Here is a 19857-nt window from a genome sequence, read left to right on the forward strand (position 1 = left end):
GGTTGGTATAGAAATGACACAAGTAGTACATGATTTTATATATCGTTGGACATCTTGTCAAAGCTTTAGTTAGAAGAAATACTTCTAAAGTACTGCTACTATCTTCTCAAACTAAAGAGCCTTGCCACCCAATTGCAATGTGCCTCCTTGATCAACTTGGCATGTTCGTTTGTAGGAACACAAACGTGGTCCAAGTAGCACAATAGAACATCATGGAGGTGAAAATATGGATCTTTCCTTATTACGATCAACATTTGGTATGTGACAAAAAAGTTAGAGTCATTGTTGTATAATCATGGCGATCCAAAGGTATCATGTGCACAAGAGTTAAGAATTGTGGTTAGCACCACAATTGGGGGCCAACTGAGCGAGTCTTTGACATGATTGTGCTACCCTTCTTGTATTTCATGTTCAAATGGAATTTGATCAAGTATGTGCACCATTTTTCATGGTTGTAATTTTGTAACATTCCTTGTGTCTACATAAATTGCAAAGGCCTATGATCATTGTGGATAATTGTATCCTTCCCTAGAATATAATGTTTTCATAGTTGAAAATCCTGCATGGTTGAGTACATCTCTTTGTCATAGGTGGGCCATCTCTATAAAGTATCAGAGAGTGTTTCATTGTGATAGGTCATTGAATGTCTTTGTTAAGTGAGAAATGCACTAACAACATACTAACATGCATCTATATAAATCTCAGTTAGACGTTGTAGGTCTGGTGGGGTGAGGACCAGTGTATATCAAGGTAGCGTTTCAAATCCTCGAATGCTTTCTGTTATGACTCATACTAGGAAAGATTTGTTTTTGCTCCACTCTTGGTCACTTGAATTAAGGGTCAAGTGACATAAGAGAACCACAAAAAGAACCTTCGGTAGAAGTTAGCAAGGCCTAAGAAGCTATAAAGCTTTGTTAGAGTCATCGAGGCCGACTAATCCCGAATGGCTTGAGCCTTTTCTGGGTTCACATGCACCCCATGTTCATACATAGTGTATCCCAAGCAATGAATTATCTACATACCAAATGATAATTTCTCCATATTTGCATACAAATTGTGTTTCTATAGGGTGTTCAAGACCCGCTAAATGTGCTACAAATGTTCTGCCAGGTTTTGTTGAAGACAAGGATGTCATCCAAATAAACAACTAAAAGAGAGTTTGTGAACAACCGCAAGATATCATCCATCATCCTCATGAACATTGATGGAATATTAGTCAAGCCAAAGGGTGAAAAACCACTGGAAAAGGCCTTAGTTAGATTTGAATGTTGTTTTCCACACATTTGTTTGTTTAATTGGAACTTGGTTGTAGCTTGAATTCAGATCAATCTTACTAAAGAATTTGGAACCCTTAAGCTAGTCAAGAAGATCGTTAATATTAGGGAGCAAGTATCTATTCTTGACTATGATTATTTTGAGGGCTCTATAGTAAATAAAAAGTCTCCATGTCCCATCCTTCTTCTGCACCAACACAATTGGACTTTCGTAAGGTGAGGAGATTAGTCGAATGTGGCCCTTTTGGATGAGCTCATGAATATAACATTTTATTTCCTCATTCTCCAAGAGAGAGCATCTATACATTGGGGCATTAAGTAAAGGAGAACCAGGTATCAAGTTAATTGGGTGTTTGACCTGACAGTGTAGAGGCACCCCCATAAGTGGAGAGAAGATATTTCTGTATGTCTCTACAATCTTGTCCACTTGCTTCTGTTGTGTAGGGAGACTTGGTGCAGAGGTTGTGGTTATTGCGATGACCTTCCTTTCACCTTATAATAACACCATGAAGAGAAAATATTTTGTAATCTAAGATGTTACCTTTTGGCACTATTTTTTTGAGATTAACAAAATTTCAATAATTGGGACTACTTCTGGTATCCTGTAGAGCTAACCTCTGAGAGTAGAAATGAAACAAGGGAATGAGACTCATAAACAAAAAGATGTTACCACATATAAGGTTGTCATAAAATAAAATTACAAACTTCAAGTGGGGAAACATCACAAAATACAACCCCTTTGAAGGGTCTAATGTCGTAGGATAGGTGATACTATTGGCTGACACATATGTCTCATCCATTGCTCAATAAACCAGTGATATATGGTCTGGGGTGTGGAATTTTCAACAACTTAAATCTCTTGATGATCTTGGTTGATATCATGTTATTTTGGCTCCCACTATGATGAAATGGAGTGAGTGCCCCTTCACCCACATCTGTGAATGGGAGAGGCGTTCCTCCCCTCCAACCTCCAACTCTTCTAGTTGGGTCTTTATAGTCATGATGGCATCACTAGGTTTCGCATCGATGACCCACTTTCCTTTATATTATTTTAAATTATAATTAGTGCCAAAATTTATTTCCTTTTCTTTAAGCTTCACCAATAATGATTGTTTTGAGTGACATTCATCAACGTTGTGCTCAATGGGTATTTTGTGGAACTCACGCCCCTTTCTAGTTTCCTTTTTTGACTTCCTATTGCCCTTATTCACTCGCGGTTTGGGTTGGTTTTCTTGAAGTTGGATTTCCTTAATTTGTCCCTTGTTCTGTGAGTTAGGAATGCATTTTCCAAGCTTTTGTTGCGGAGGGTTTGCATACTTGAACTCTCGCTCATTCTGTTGCTTCAATTTTTGGTCAATTTTGACAATATATAGATAAGCGGCTCCCAATGAGGAGATGTTGAGTAAATCCATATCCATTTGGATGTAACTATGTAGGCCACTACAATACTTCAAGAAAAAGTGCCACTTTGATTCTTTGATATCCAAATTTGAGTGCAAGGTATGGAAATTATTGGTGTGATTCAGCATCATTTGGCCTCTCACTTGTCGTAGTTGTCCATCTCATGTACTAATAATAATAGTTCCCTACAGAGTGGAAGGGAATAAAAAAAACTGTCCCAAGTTTGTCCTATATTGAATATCATAGACTCATCTTCCTTGTGTCTCTCCAAGTAACCTTCCCACCAATCTATGACATGGGGAATGAATTCTGGTGGTGCGAAGGTGATCTTCTCAATGTTGATTTTTTTTCGATAGAGTAATATCCCTCTAAGAAATTTAACAATTTATCCAAATAATTTGCATATATTTTGCCTTCTAATAAGGGGATATCAAAGTTAACTTGTACGTTGAAGGGTGTCACAACTTCAAAACTACTGCTTGTTGAAGGTGCCTCAGCTAATGTTGGCAGTTGTTGAAGGATTTGTATGAAATTGTCCATCCTCTCATTCCTTTGTCACATGAGTGCTTCCTTGAGCAACAAATTGATAGGATCTCCTACTTCATGATCTATGTTTTCTTCCTCCATGGGAGGCCACTTGGGTTTAGGAGAGCGATCATTACCAAGTGAAAGTAGCTTGAGATCCAACTCTCTATACCATGAGTTCATCGGGGACGTGCATTGAGAAACAACAAGGAGAATATTTCTCTAATACCATTGATTCAAAGTACAAAGAATGAAATGAAATGTAGGAAAGTAAATGGAACACACATAGAGAAATATAATACAGATTACAATAATATGGTGAAATCCCAACTTCTATTAATAAATGAAATAACAAAATATTGTACAACACGAATTGGTTAAAATGATGGTAGTTATCTCAGACAATTTCATTGAAGTAGGAATTTCTATATTGGGAAAAACTTGTGCAATATTGACTTAGAGGGGCGAAACAAAAAAGATAGTCGAAATCACTGTCTTTGCTTACTTATTTTTCTATATGTTACATTGATAAGAAATACATCAATAATTTATGAAAACACTAAGACTAATGACAAGACTAATCTTGAATAATAATATGCTATATTGACTTCATACCTGTAAGATAAACTTGGCACTGAAGGATGGTCTTTCCCATCGAGAAACCCAACACTACTATGATGACCACTTTAGCCCCAAGACTTACACTATCATCAACCAATTCCACGTTCTTTACAATATTTTCCATACACACCTTGGATAAGTTGGTTCCTTTCCTGACCTAAACATCATTTTCTATGGGATCAAAGCAAAATATGAATCTTTGTGAGGCCATTCTAGCTTTGCTAGTATGAAGAAAACTCAACTTAAAAAGATTCTTGGATCCACACCATTAATCACATGATTCCTTCAATGAAAAATACCAAAAAATGATTCCTCCATCTTAGGATGAACAATAAGAAGGTGCTTATTATGACAAAAATTACCAAACAAGCCATTAGGTGGAATGACAAGGACATTAAATTGGATATCTTGAAATTGGACCATGAATTCATGTCTATTCTTTTTAGCATCCAAGGCAATAGGAAGATAATTTGTAAAATAGAAATTCACATTCTTAGACCCGCTAAACATTCTTTGATATAAATAGGATTCAAAGGTACATTACTTATGCTCTCTTTTTCCATCATTCCACATAGGATTCCTAGCTTAATAGAATTTGTAGGAGCATCCAAATCCCACTTTGTGATATTATTTATGAAATCATGAGCTACTTTTTTGTTGTTTGTGCAATAAATATATATAACTAAGGAGTCAAAGTACCACAATCATTATATGCATACCTAACTACATCCTTAAGCTCTTTTGCCTTTATGTTTTCTCCAACTTCTTCTCCTTTTGAATGGCTTCTCTAAGCACCCCCTTGAGATTTTCAAACTTTGAGTCCTTTCCCTCAATTTGGGCATAATAATTCTTCACCGTGGCTTCTTATGTCTTCAACATGATTTGTTGCTCTTGTATTTCTACTAACATATGAATGTTCTCATTAGAATATGTTGGGGGCTTCTCCTTTTCCTAGTGTGAATGCTTAGGCTTTGCAATGATTGTTGTATATGCCATATATATTTTCTTAGGATCATAAGACATAAGGGTTGCTTGAAGTTGTGCATAGATTGGTGTCATAGTAAAAATGTTATTAAATAGCTTAGAAATTAGGTTTTCAAAGGCTCCTGTCATATACTTTTTTAATATGAGGGTTGTGGATATACTTTCTGCAATTTATTCTCATTATCGTCTATTCCCTTTAATGGTGTTGTCACCTTGTTGCTAATTTCATACGAGAACCATTGATTTTCCTTTAAAAAGTAGAAAACACTTTTGTTATGTAATCTATGAAGCCTAGAAATTTTTTAAAACCTCACAAAAAACAATAATAAATTGGATATTCACGTCTTAAAAAATAGATGTCAGTACATCATTTCCCTAGGCATGAGAGAGAATGACAAGCATGTAATTCTAGATGGTTATGCTTATAATGTGAGAATTATAGCCTACCATAAAAATGAAAGCAATAACATGATTAATGCGATGTGAGAAATTAGGAATCCACATTTTTGGAATCAACAAGGTATATGACTCATGCCTAGAAAATATAAAAAATATAAAAAGAAGATAAGAAGCTTGGTAATTATAACATGCTTTTACGTGATTAAATTCCATGCACTATGAAGGTGTTGTTTTTTTTTAAGCAAAATTTCACCAATTGGCTAAATTTATTTTTTTAATAAAATTTTGGTTAAGTTTTTTCATATTTTCATTAAAATAGAATCTGTACCCTTAGTTATGAGTATAGTTATACATGCATTTATACATTTTGCCTAAATGTATAAATGTATAAATTCTTCACAAACATATAATAGGTTTTTTTAATATCTTTGCCAAACCCATGATCGAGGAGCTCAAATTCTAGTGATTATTCATTACATATCAATGTTTAGGTAATAATGTATATACCATTGGGAATATCTATTAAGAAATTAACTCATAAAAAGATAAAAAATATAGATCAATGACTTCAAAATCAGACTCTTCCAGGGGGAAACCTCTTTTACATTACACAAATGAACAATTCTTGGATGATACAAATGACAAAACCTCCTTTCTATATATGGGAGTCTTAGGGGTCACAATATAATCAAAGCCGACATAACAATAACAATATAAGGGCACAACAATAACAATAGTGGGCTTTTGTGGGGCACAATAATAACAATATGGGGAAAATAGGGGCACAACAATGATAATAAGGGCTACAATGACAATAGTAATGGGGGAATCACTAGTACTATAGGGACCTAACATGCCCCTCTCCTTAAAAAAAGTGTTGTTCTCAACACTTGAGTAGTTCTAGATGCTTCTGTATAAAATTCTCATCCTCCCATGTGGAATCTTCAATAGGTAAGTTTTTCCAATTGATGAGAACTCTGAAATTGATCGATTTCATAGCTATAAAGTTCTTGTTTTTGTGACTGCTTCAGGTTCCAATATAATTTTTCCTTTCACGTCAAGTTCTGGCAATATTGTTTGAACTGGGAGCTTGTCACCTATAACCTTCTTTAAGCATGAAACATGGAAAACTGGGTGCACTTGGGAAGCTGCAGGAATATCCAATTTAATGCCCTAGTACCAATCTTTTGCAAGACCTTGTATGGACCATAATACTTTGGTGATAATTTATTATCCTTCTTAGCTTGCTTGAGGGACATTTATTTATATTATTGTAGTTGTATAAATACCCAGTCACCTACATCAAAAATTCTTTCGCTGCGATGTTGAACTACCTGTCATTTCATTCTATTCTGTGCCAAAGTGAGGTTATCCTTTAAGAGTTGGAGAACTTTTTGTTGATGCTCGATGTGATCTTTCACTAATTGAAACTTAGAATTTTCTCTTAAATATGATGTGATGGACGGTGGATGATATCCATAAAGTGCCATAAATGGGGTCATTTTTGCTGCAGTATGGAAGGAAGTGTTATACCACCATTCAGCCAGAGGTAACCATTTGACCCATTGTGTCTATTTATCGGATACAAAGCAACAAAGATATCCTTCCAAACATTTGTTTACTATCTCAGGTTGCCCATCAGATTAGAATGATAAGATGAGCTATGAGGTAACTAAGTACCAAGACAAGAAAATAATTCTGTTCAAAAATTTCCAGTGAAAATGGGATCTCTGTCGGTTACAATAATCTTTAGGTTTCCATGTACCTTTTGAATTGTTTCCATAAATGCAGTAGAAACTGTACTGGCTTTAAATGGATGAGATAATGCACAAAAGTGTGCATACTTGGTAAGTATGTAAACTACCACCATGATGACACTCTTTCCTTCAAACTTGGGTAAACTTGTGATAAAATCCATTGAAACCTCCTCCCGTCGTTGATTTGGAATGGATAAAGGTTGTAATAGACCTCGGGTCTTAATTGTTTCAACTTTATTTTGTTGGAAAACCAAACATTTGACCACAAACTTTTGAATATCAAATGTAAGGTCATCCCAAAAAAATTCCTTCTTAACCCTGTGGTAAGCTTTTAAAAATCCTGTGTGCCCTCTTAGGGGAGAGGTGTGCAATTCTATAAGAATCTTTTGTATGAGTTGGGAATTTTTACATAGGTATAAGTGATTTTTGTACCATAACGAATCATTTTTCTAGCTAAATGTATCCTGATGTACTGGGATCTTGTTGTAACTTTTGAATGAGTGCCCACACTTCTTCGTCATTCTTCCATCCATCCCTTGCTTCATTTATCCAATCTGGTTGGATAATAGAAATGGTGCAAAGTAATGCTTCCACATTCTCATCCTTTCTTGAGAGTGCATCTGCCACAACATTTTGCTTCCCTTTTTTGTAGATGATTTCAAATTCATAACCCAACATCTTTGTGACCCATTTTTTTTGCTCTTCTAAATATAAATTTTGTTCTAAAAAGTATTTAAGACTATCATGATCTGGTTTTACCTTGAAGTGTCTTCCCATTAGGTAGCGTCACCATTTCTTAAGTGCATGTAGTGTTTACAACATTTCCTTCCCATAAATAGTTTTGTGTAAATACTTTCCTTTGATTGGATGACTTTCGAAAGAAATGGGTCTTTCTTCTTGCATTAAAACAACGCCAATTCCATTTCCTTAGGCATCACATTTCACAATAAAGGTTTTTGTGAATTCCAGTGTAGCTAATACTGGTGCTTGGCACATTGCCTCTTTAAGATGTTCAAATGACTTCGTTGCTTCTGGAGTCCATGAAAATGCATCTTTCTTCAATAATGTTATTAGAGTTGCTACTATTCTCTCATAATTCTTAACAAACTTGCGATAATACCTTGCCAAGCTAAGAAATCCTTGCAAACTCTTTATGGATGTGGGGATTTTCCATTCCTTAATGGCTTGAAATTTTCTAGGGTCTACCTTAACACCTTCATGAGATATAATATGACCTAAATATTCCACCTCTTGTACTCCAAAGAAATATTTGGTTCTTTTTTCATATAATTGTTTCTCCTCCAATAGTTTGTGCACCCTGTAAACATGTTGAACATGATCCTTCCAAGACTTGATGTAGATTAGTATATCATCAAAAAATACTAACACAAATTTTCTAAGGAAGGGTTTGAAAATGGAATTCATCAAACCTTGAAATGTAGAAGGTGCATTGGTAGGGCCAAAAGGCATGACAAAAAATTCATAATGACCCTCATGAGTTCTAAATGATGTTTTCTGAATGTCTTCAGTCTTCATTATGATTTGATGATATCCTTAATGAATATCCAACTTGGTGAATTAAACTGATCCATGCAATTCATCCAATAATTCATCAGTGACAGGAATGGGAAATTTATCTTTAATAGTGAGCTTGTTGAGCTCCCTATAATCCGGTAAGCATGCATCATGATTCATCCTTCTTGTGCACTAATACTACTAGAGCAAAGAAAGAACTTTGACTAGGTTGAATTATACCAGCCTCTAGCATTTCTGCAACCACACATTTAATTTCACTCTTTTGGGCATAGGAATATCTGTAAGCCCTGATTTTTGGAGGAACACTTCTTTGAATCAAATGAATAGCATGATCATGATCATGAATAGGTGGGAGGCCTTTGGAAGTATCAAATACCTTGGAATGATTGTCCAAGACTTTTTGGAGATCTGGAGAAATAGATGATTTCGATGTGGGAACCTCTAGCGAACATAATTGTGCAATTACGCCTCACTGTTATTTCTTTAGAATCTTTTTCATTCCATTAGATCTGATTATCTTTCTCGGTTTCCCTGCGATACCCCTTAGTTCAACTTCCTTTCCTTCCAAAAAAAATTTCAAGAAAATTTCTTGAAAATTAAAACTTATCTTACCCAAAGATTGTAGCCATTGGACTCGTAATACAACACAAACACCACCCATTGGAATGGAAAGCATTGGGCTATTCAATACATATTCTCACATGGATAGCTTGATATTATGGCACTTTCCAGAGCAATTTATGGTTCCTCCACTTGCAACCATCACTTGACATTCTGGTGCTAGATATAGGAAGCAATTCAATTCCTTGGCTATCTTACAACGAATAAAATTATGGGTACTTCCCGAACCAATCAACACTATTACCTTTTTCTTCTTCATATGTCCTTCTATCTTGATAGTTTGAGGACTAGTAATTTCGGCCAATGCATTACAAGATATAGTCGGATTCATTTCTTCTTTCTATAGGGTTTGTTCTTGGTGTATATCCTCTTCTTTTGATGTTTCTTATTCCTTTTCTTCCTCCTCTTCACAATATATGTAAAATTATTTCTTCTCAGCACACTTATGACCTTTAGTGTATTTTCTATCACAATTGTAACAAAACCCTTTTGCTCTTTTTTCTTCTAATTGTTGTGGTGTCAACCTTGTAGGTTATGGAAGGTTAGGGGCAACAACACTTCCATCTTTATAGTTGTGAGTGGTAGGCTTCCTTGTTGCCATAATTTTTATTTCCAATTTTCTTTCCAACCTGAATGCCTTCTCCAATGAATCAAGTTCCCAAAGGCGAACCTCATGTTGGATGTTATCCTTTAAATTCCCTATGAACACATCAATCCTATACTCCTCTAGAATATATTTTACCCTTATATTCAATTTTTGGAAGTCCTCAATGTGCTCCATCATTGAACCCTTTTGTTTGAGATTTATGAATTGGCTAAAAAGTGTTGCTTTTTGTATCCTCATAATGTTCTATCATTTCTTCCGTAAAAATTGTCCAAGTGACAATTTGTTTATGAGAGAAAAGCCATCGATACCATATAAATTGATTTGGTTCCAAATATAAAGTTTTAATGCATATCTTTTGTGTGTTTTTCACATTATGGAGATCGAAATATTTCTCCATCCGTAGTATCCATGTTACGAGATCCTTGCCATCAAACTTCTTCATATCGATCTTTGGAACATGGTGGGTCTTCAATCCAACGTTAGAGTCTATGAAATCATGATTAACATTTCTTTTATCCTCATCATGAGTTTCCTTTACTACCCCCTCGCCATTAGTAAGCATTTCTTGTAGCAACTTCTTCAAATCTTCCATGTTGTCTTTCAGTTTTTCTCTATACCATCCATCTTAGCGTCCATGCCATTCATCTTAGCTTCCATGCCATCCATCTTAGCTTCCACGCCATCCATATTAACTTCCACGCCATTCACTTTAGCTTCTATGCCATCCATCTTAGCTTCCACGCCATTCATCTTAGCTTTCACGCCTTTCATTAAACCACCCATCTTAGCTTCTGTTAACTTTTGTGAGAGTGAAATTTGTTGCACTTGGTCTTGTAATTTTGATATATCATGGTGCATTTCTTCCTCTTCCTCATGAGTCATGCTAAAGATTTCAGGTTTCTTATTGGGTGTTTCCATTTTCTTTCTCGGGGCATCAAATAATGATAATTATGCTTCACTATTCCATTTAAATCACTTCAAACTAATTTTCAACCCAAACTTATGAATTTTTTAAAAAAGACTACACATTTTTTTTTGCTTTGTAGGAGCTTGATATTGCATCTATTGTATCTCTGTAGTTGCGGATCTCCAAGTTTTGAAATTTCATCCCGCAGTATTCCTATGAGTCCTATTTCCAATGCCATAGTCTGATCGAATTGGATTCTCCAAGAAAGAGTTATGCCCAATCTCCCACGATGGCTTGATGATATACTTTTTCAGTAGAGTGAAATTGTATGAAGTTCCACGTTTTATTGTTTTGAGCTTCGTATACGAAAAAGATACACACAAAACTACAATCTGTTTTCTTTCTAAAACTTCTTACGAAATTTCAATCCGATCCTCATAGAGAAAGTTATGACAATTTTCCCAAGGTCACATGTTTGGGATGTAATTCGGGATCCTGCAAAAATCCTAAATTCCTTGGATCATATCTACGAAAATATAGCAATAAAAGATTTGAAATTCGGACCTGAGCTTCATCGAGATTTCTTCTCAAATGGATTTTAATTTCAGCTTCTGAAACATCGTGTAAAAAAAGTTATAGTGAAAATTCCGCGATGACCTGTTTGGAGCAGCGAAACCCTAGAATCCAAACCTCTGATACCAAATGTTAAGAAACCAAATCACAAAAAGATAGAGAAGATAGATCAACGACTTCAAAATCAGATTCTTCGAGGGGGAAACCTCCTTTACATTACATAGATGAACAATTCTTGGATGATACAAATGACACAACCTCCTTTCTATATATAGGAGGCTAAGGGGTCATAATATAATGAAAGCCGACATAACAATAATAATATAAGGGCACAACAATAACAATAGAGGGATTTTATGGGGCACAATAATAACAATATGGGGACAATAGTAGGCACAACAATAACAATAAGGGCTACAATGACAATAGTAATGGGGGAATCACTAGTATTATAGGGACTTAACAATATCATAAATTTTCAACTAAAGACACATAAATATATTTATGAAAATCATTTTTTTAAATACATTATTGGTCATATTTATGTTTAATTGCTACAACTTTTAGATGATATATCATTTAAACAAAGTCTTTCGGTAGAAATCACATGAGAGAATTTTTTGGTTGACGCATTTCGAACCAACAAGTGTGGTTCATCATCAGGACCAGATGAAGAGGCAGACCAAGGCAAAGGCTTAAATAGAGAGGAATGTAGAGACATAATTTCAAGTAACGACTATATTTGAACAATAATGTTTAAATTATAATATTAATTTATTAATATATTAAAAACAAATATTATTAAGTAACGACTATATTAAACGACTAGTTTGTGAAAAACTAGCCGTTTAATATAGCCAAACTAGTCGTTTAATATAGTTGTTACTTAATAATATTTGTTTTTAATATATTAATAAATTAATATTATAATTTAAACATTATTGTTCAAATATAGCCGTTACTTGAAATTATGTCTTTACATTCCTCTCTATTTAAGCCTTTGCCTTGGTCTGCGTCTTCATTTGGTCCTGATGATGAATCACACTTGTTGGTTCGAAACGCGTCGGCCAAAAAATTATCTCATGTGATTTCTACCGAAAGACTTTGTTTAATTCATTAAAAAACTAGCCATTTAATATAGCCGTTACTTAATAATATTTGTTTTTAATATATTAATAAATTAATATTATAATTTAAACATTATTGTTCAAATATAACCGTTACTTGAAATTATGTCTCTACATTCCTCTCTATTTAAGCCTTTGCCTTGGTCTGCCTCTTCATCTAGTCCTAATGATGAACCACACTTGTTGGTTCAAAACACGTTGGTCAAAAAAGTATCTCATGTGATTTCTACTGAAAAACTTTGTTTAATTCCTTATGGATCACCAAAACTTGAATACAGAAATGATATATCATGTCATATATTAGTGTATAAAATATTTTCTATGTACCTTTAATGATAATTTCCCCTTACATTTATTTTTCTTATTTAAATTTCATTGTGATGGTTATGAAAGTTTTTGTTCCCTAGATAATTTACTATAAGACATGTGACTATAAGAGGGTAAATTTTAACAACCCTAATTCAAATTGAAAATTAACAACCCTAATACAAATTGAAAGTTAACAACATATGCCAATCCATTAGAAATAATAAGCTATTTTTATTATAAATTACAAATAATGAACTATTTCTATAGCTATAGATAATACACAACCCTCTTATAGTCTAAATAGAAGTCTAAATAGACGACGACGATAAGCATTAGCAGGGGATGATATTTAAACAAAATATTCCATCCTTCAATATTACTTAGAAAGTCACAACCACCACGAATAATGCAATCAAATTATATTTTGAAAAGGTAGATTCAAATAGATATCTGACGATATTTTTATTCCCATTGCAAACTCATATTGTGATAACAAACTTTATTTAATCTTCCCATGAATATTTAAAACCCATATTTATATAAAAAATGAGTATTAATTTTCATATATATAAAATAGGAAAGTGAAGGATATAAATGAGTCGCATGATCATATTTTAAGTAATTTAATTAAAATAAACAATTTATTTTTTAAATAATTAAAATTAATAATTTAGATAGGTGGATGCTCCTTGTTTCGAAGAAAGTGTAATTCAATAAAGTGTAAATAAATTATTGAAGGTTGCATGGCCATCCTGCCTTAAGTTGTCATTACTCTTTCCATGTCTTCATGCTTTGGTTGAATTACTTTGTTACTTGCCATCTTTACCTACCTCTACCATCATGCTAGGTTAGAATTTCAGAGGCTTATGACCTATTGTCACCTATGGGGCTCCACTTAATCAATGATTCTTCCTTTATATGCTACACCATCCCTTTGAAAACTCAATACACTTCCAACACCTACATTGCAATCTATGATCTCTCCTATAACACTCTTGATATGGATGGTTTTTTCCTTTACCTTATTCTTACTTTACCAGTGACTGGTTGAATGAAGGAGGGAGGAGCCCAACAAACACCCCCTCAAGCAAGAAAGGTGTATGAGGAGAGGAAGGTTGGCTATTTCAAGACAGAGACCAAGTGAGTTGAAAGGTGGTAGAGTTTACTAATAGGTAGATAGGTAAGATCAAAAATTTTCTAAGAAATAATTGCTAAAACGAATGTATTAGGACCTAATGGTCTGTTTGTAAAATAGAAGCTCACCCTTTCATGCATGCATTTTAAGGAGGGAGGACATATAAGTTTTTTGGGGGATTGTACTTTTGGGGGCTACAATATGTGAAGCTTTGGGGCGAGGAGTATGATAAAGAGCAAAGATCGACTTGAAGCTTCATCCCTGTTGGGTGATGCTGGCCAACATTGTTTAGATACTTAGACCTCCTTTTCAAAGAGTGCGAGAGGAAACATGCCATATTCAATGTATTGTTCTTAATAAATATACCCAACACATTAGGTTAATTTTGTATCAATTATTAATTCTTTTCCAAAATTTTCAAAATTTATCACAATGTTTTAAATATCTGCATAATTTGAAAAAAACATAAAAAAATAAAAATTGAACACTAATTCTATCAAATTAACATACGGTAGTGATATCTTGCATTGTGTTTTCCATGTCATTGCCAATAACCATCTTATTTCTAGTGAAATAATTTAAAAAACCTTTTGAATTGATGAAACTCTTAATTTGCTCTTAATCAATTTACTTTATTTCTACAAGCCGCGGCTCATGAGAATTTTCACTTGAGGTACTTAGGCTTCTTACGGTAATAAAGGCCATACTAGTAGATTATATTTGTTAGTACTCTAATTATAATCCTCTCCAGATCTCCACATATCTTGACAATTCCTCGAAACTGGACATGTATCCTCATTCGGTGACGTAAGTCGTCGTTTATATCGTCACCTAAAATATATAAAAAAACAAGAAGTCAAAAGACCATAGTCACATGTATTTGTTATTATAGGTATCCGTATAAATATACTGCTAAGATGTTGGTAAACCAATTTCTTCCAATGTGTATATACATCTTATATGAAAATTTAGTACACCGTTCAATCATATCCATACCCATATATGCCTTGACATCAAAATTGATGGATCAAATGAAAGCCAACCCATCAATATTAGGTAAAACTTTCCACCCATTAGAAAAAAGCATATTCATTTGTTGCCACGCAGAGATATCGCATTCGGTATTTGGTCAAACCCATATTTTTTTGGGTGGGACAAAAAATTATTCTAAAGTTTAACTTTTTTTTTGTAAGCTAAGATGGAACCATTTATATTAGAACAGGTTAAAACCAGCACATACATACGATGGCCTCAAACCGCCCTGAAGGGAAACCGAGTTTGTTGGCCATCTGAAGTTCTTAATAGCCATCAAAAACAAAATTTAACGAGTCTGTTTGTCCATGCTATATATACTAACCATTCAAAAAAACTAACACTATTTGCTAGCTGCATTATAAAAGATAACAGAGGGTGGCATGCTGTTCATCTTCCTAACTAAGGAGAAAATAAACATATCTTGAATAATCATTCTTCCATTGCGCTTGGCTAGTGCTCCTCTTGTTTTACTTCCTGAGTAAGCTTCTTTAGCTACTGCTGTATCTCGTCAAGCTTGCCATCCTGCATCATAATGGTTATCTGAAGGTTGTTTATATCTTTCTTTAGATTAGGAATGCCTTGGGCCAATTCAGCCATCTCCATGGCTACCTGTTCCATGGCCTTAGCCAACAATCGCTTCATGACCCAATACAAATGTAAGGCCTATTTATATAGGGACATACGACCTCTAGTATTCCCAGGGTCTGGTAATAGATATTCCCAGTCCTCCATCTCAGATTCTAACTGTTCCTGGGTCGCCTCCTCTTCCAAATGCTGGATTATTCTCCTAATGTCTGCATGCGTGTCTTTACTATATGCCCTCTCTGCATACTGCACCTGTCGATTCATTGTTTTCCTTCCGCGTTTGTTTCCTGCTGTTTTGGTGTGTCCCTGTTCCTGATGACCGGCTTGCCAACGTCCTCTTCTCCCTCTGCGGCCCCTTCCTCGTCCTGCTCTGCCTACATTGTATTCCCTTACCCTGCTTCCCTGTCCTAATTCGCCGGCGGGTGATCCCGTGTCTACTTCCTCTTCTCGGCCCCTGACTTTCTTATCTCCTATATCCTCCGCTGCTTGTCTTGTTTTTTCCATAATTCTCCCTTTACCTCTATCGCTTTTTCTTATCTGCAGTTGACTATCCCGTTCCAGGTCGTATATCTCCTCCATGTTTGCCCGGGTCTGTTCCTCTCCCTCCCATTGATCCGGCTTAGTGCCTTCAACACGCGTAGGTCTTCCTCCCCTGTTCCCCGACATTACCGTCCTCTTCATTCCATCCTCAATTCTCTTGCTCTGAATTTTCCTTAACCCAGGAGGTCGACCCTGTGCAGTTCCTCCTGCTCCGTCTATCACCTTTTCCTTCCTACCTCCGTTCACCTCGAGGACGCTCCTTTCATGCTTGCCCTTATGCCTCCACCCGTATCCACTCCCGCTCACCTGCCGACCTCTTCTGTTCTGCTGCACCGTCTTTCTCTGCCGCCTGCACTCTCCATAATAGCCCACTCCTTCTCGGCTTTCCCTTGTGCGTCCTGGTCCTTGTCCCATCACCGTTCCGCCGTCACCTCCACCACCTCTGAGCTTAAGATTATTCCTCCTGCTGCAATTTAACATGATGTCCAGTCTACCTAACGTACCATCCACCTGCCGCGATCTCCTGATGCAAGGTGGCTCATAATTGCCACCCCTCGTCCTTTTACTGCCTTCCCATCTCATCGCATTAACCACCCCGATCGGGGGCTAAAGTTTAACTTTAAAAACTGAAATTTGTTATTTTTTAAAAATAAATTAATATATTTATTATCAATTTGATTGGGTTTCAGGTTCAACATGTTATTGCACAATGCTTTAAAATCCGTGTCATTTATTTATGTTAGGTTGTTAGGTTTCTTTGTTGCTTGGTATGGAAACTGGAAGGCTCAACCCATCGATAATTGATTTGACTTATTGCAGCGTTTGCAGATAGATAAACGTTTTGGCTAACAAGTTAATGTATTGGCTCATTGATCGAGCATATACAAACAAAACAAGCTCAAACAATGGTGGTGTGGGCTATTTTGCGCCGCATGTTTCAAAAATCTACAAAAGTAGAGGGCTTGACCACAAAGACCCCTTTGCAGCTTTAAAAGCAAATATTACAACATATTCTCAGCTAGGTGAATTCCTTATAGTGGGTGATTTCAATGCTAAGATTTCAAGTGAGCAAGCTAGCATTCTTTGTTGTAAAGAAGACTACGACCCTATTTGGCTTACAGAAGAGAGTAATCATCAATGGGAAAGAATTTCAGAGGACAAGGGTTGCAATATCTTTGGTGAACAATTGCTTACTCTATGTGGGGCCTTCAATTTAGTCCTTTGTAATGGCTTGACTAGATGGGCAAAGTCCGGTAATTTCACTTGCAATACTTACAATGGAACAAGTGTAGTAGATTATGCAATTTTCTCGCATGGTTTGTGTGAGAAAATGGAGGAAGTTTTGTTTGGAGATCAGCTTTGGGACATAAAATTAGATCACAAACCAATTTATTTAAGTTTCTCTTGGATTGGAAAGAAGCAATTAGAGTAAAACACTCAGTGTGTTCAACAAAATCTCCCAAAGGGCAATTTTTTTTTTTTTTTTTACGCCAGAAAATTGTAATACCTTCAAAATGATGCTAGAGAGGCTCTTTGAGAAGGAGAAAAATCCCAATTCACAACCTTCATAGTCACGAATTAACATATTTAATTCAAAGCGAACTTGCAGAGTGCAAAAGAGAAAAAATTAAGAAGTCTGAAACAAATTGCTTTCCAGTTAATGCTTAGATTGATGAGAAATGCAAAAGGCAAGGAGAATGTGGAAAAAGTCAAACAAAGATAACATAAAGCTCAAATATTACAAGTAGATATTAAGAAAGAAAAATGCCGATTTCATGGTTTCAAGGAGGGAAGAACTAATCTTCCTTGGGAAAAATAATCCCAAATTATTTTGGAAGGAGCTCCAATCGAGAAAGATGAAAACTGAAAGTAATATTATAACTTCTAAATGGTTTGACTATGCAATACAACTCTATGAGCAGGATCCCAAGGTTGACCTTCCCCCCTTGGTCAACACTAATACTAAACTCTTCAAGGTGCAACAGGTAGAGATGGGTATCAAGAAGTTGGGTGTTGGAAAAGCAAAAGACTTAGCTGAAATCCAAGTAGAGTATCTAAAGTGGAGCTCAAAGATTCTTGCACCTCACACTACAAAATTTTTCAACAACATCATACAACAGGGGTTCCCCACAGATTGGACAACTAGTCTGGCAATACCTCTTTTCAAGAATGGTGATGTCAATAATCCCTCCAATTATAGGACCATACTGATAAACCCATTGTTTACAAAGTTATTTGGAAGCATTTTAGAAAATTAAATAAGCAAGTGGGCAGAAGAAAGAGATAAGCATGCTAAAGGGCAAACATGTTTTAGACCTAAGCATTCCACAATTGATTATTGTATAAATTTAAGGCACATCATTGAAAAATTTTGGGAGAAAAAGGAAGAAGTTTTTTGTTGCTTTGTTGATTTCAGAAAAACATTTGACACGGTTCCTAGGGATAAGCTTTGGCATAAAATGGGGGAACTTGGGGTTCTAAACATTTGAGTGCAACTGTGCATAGGCTATATGAAAAGGTGAAAGTCAAAATTAGAACTTCAACATGCATTTTTGAAAGTTTTAGAAGTGATATCGAGGTCAAGCAAGGTTGCCCATTGTCTCCTACCCTTTTTGGTTTATATATCGAAAATCTTGAGGAGTGGTTAAATTCGCAAGGGGGTGATAGTATCCATTTGGGAAAGTTTGTTATAAGGATTCTTTTGTATTCATATGACCTTATTTTGATTGCTAAATCTTCTCTTGGTTTGCAAGAGCACTTATTATCCCTTGAGAATTTTTGTAGAAGGATGGGCATGCAAGTCAATATTAGCAAAACGAAAATAGTGGTTTTCTCTTAAAAAAGAAAAAATAATCAGCATAAGTTATACTTTGAAAGCATCATTTTGGAAGAAGTTGCTGATTACAAACACCTCAGAATTGACTTCAACAAAAATCTAAGCTGGGATGGTTGTAGAAATAAAATAACTTTGGGGGTTGGAAAGCATTTTATGCTTTTCAAAATAAGCGTAGAGATGCAGAGTTATGGGACTGGAAAACCACTCAAACTCTTTTTGGGCTTCTAGTGATTCTGATGATTCTCCGTGGTTGTGAATTGTGGGCCAATAATACATCCGACATGCAGTGGAAACAAATTGAGAAAATTCAGAAGTGTTTGATTACAAACAAATTCAAAATTAAAAGTGCAGTTCCTTATGCTATCTTGTTAAGTGAAACACGGGTTGTTCCTGTTGAAGCAATTGCTATGGTGCGAGTCATAAGGTATTTAAAAAAAAATAGAGTAAATAGAAAAGGGCAGATGGCCTAAGGTTGTCTTTAATAACACGTTGTGCAAATTTATAAAGAAGATTTGGATGCAACAAAATAACAAATGGTTTAGTAAATGGGGTATTTGCTTGAACACGTGTCCCATAAACAGTAAAGATATAAAAGCTTTTGTTACCGTACTTGGGATAAGGAGCTAGGGAGAAAGAAAAAATACTATATTGAAGTGTTTAATCCCACTCATAATCATCAACAAAAAGCATACATAGAGACCAATATTTTTTGGAGGGCCAAAATTCTTGTTGCTCAATTAAGGACTAATTCTCATCAACTCCGTTGTGAAACAGGCTACTGGAAAAGGCCAAAAGAAGTGTGGGAAAGTTATGTAGATATTCTGGCAGCTAGTTCTTGGGATAATCTATTTAGCTAGAGGTTTGACCAAAAGCTGGGAGTATTTAAGGGCCTAATACATCAACCAAATGAAGAAGCAATCTGTCCATGTTTTGTTACTAGCCAACTTGGTTAGTTTTCTTTGGATTTTACTTTGAAATTAGTTAATTTTATTAGGTAGTTTAGACCTTTTTAATTGAGAAAATAATAATTTATTAAGTCAAATATAATTATGACAGCTAAAATGGAATATATATATATATATATA

The sequence above is a fragment of the Pinus tabuliformis genome, chromosome J, assembly GCF_031772625.1.
Source record: "Pinus tabuliformis cultivar Carrire ecotype Pingquan chromosome J, CPIR1, whole genome shotgun sequence".
Classification (NCBI taxonomy): Eukaryota; Viridiplantae; Streptophyta; class Pinopsida; order Pinales; family Pinaceae; genus Pinus; species Pinus tabuliformis.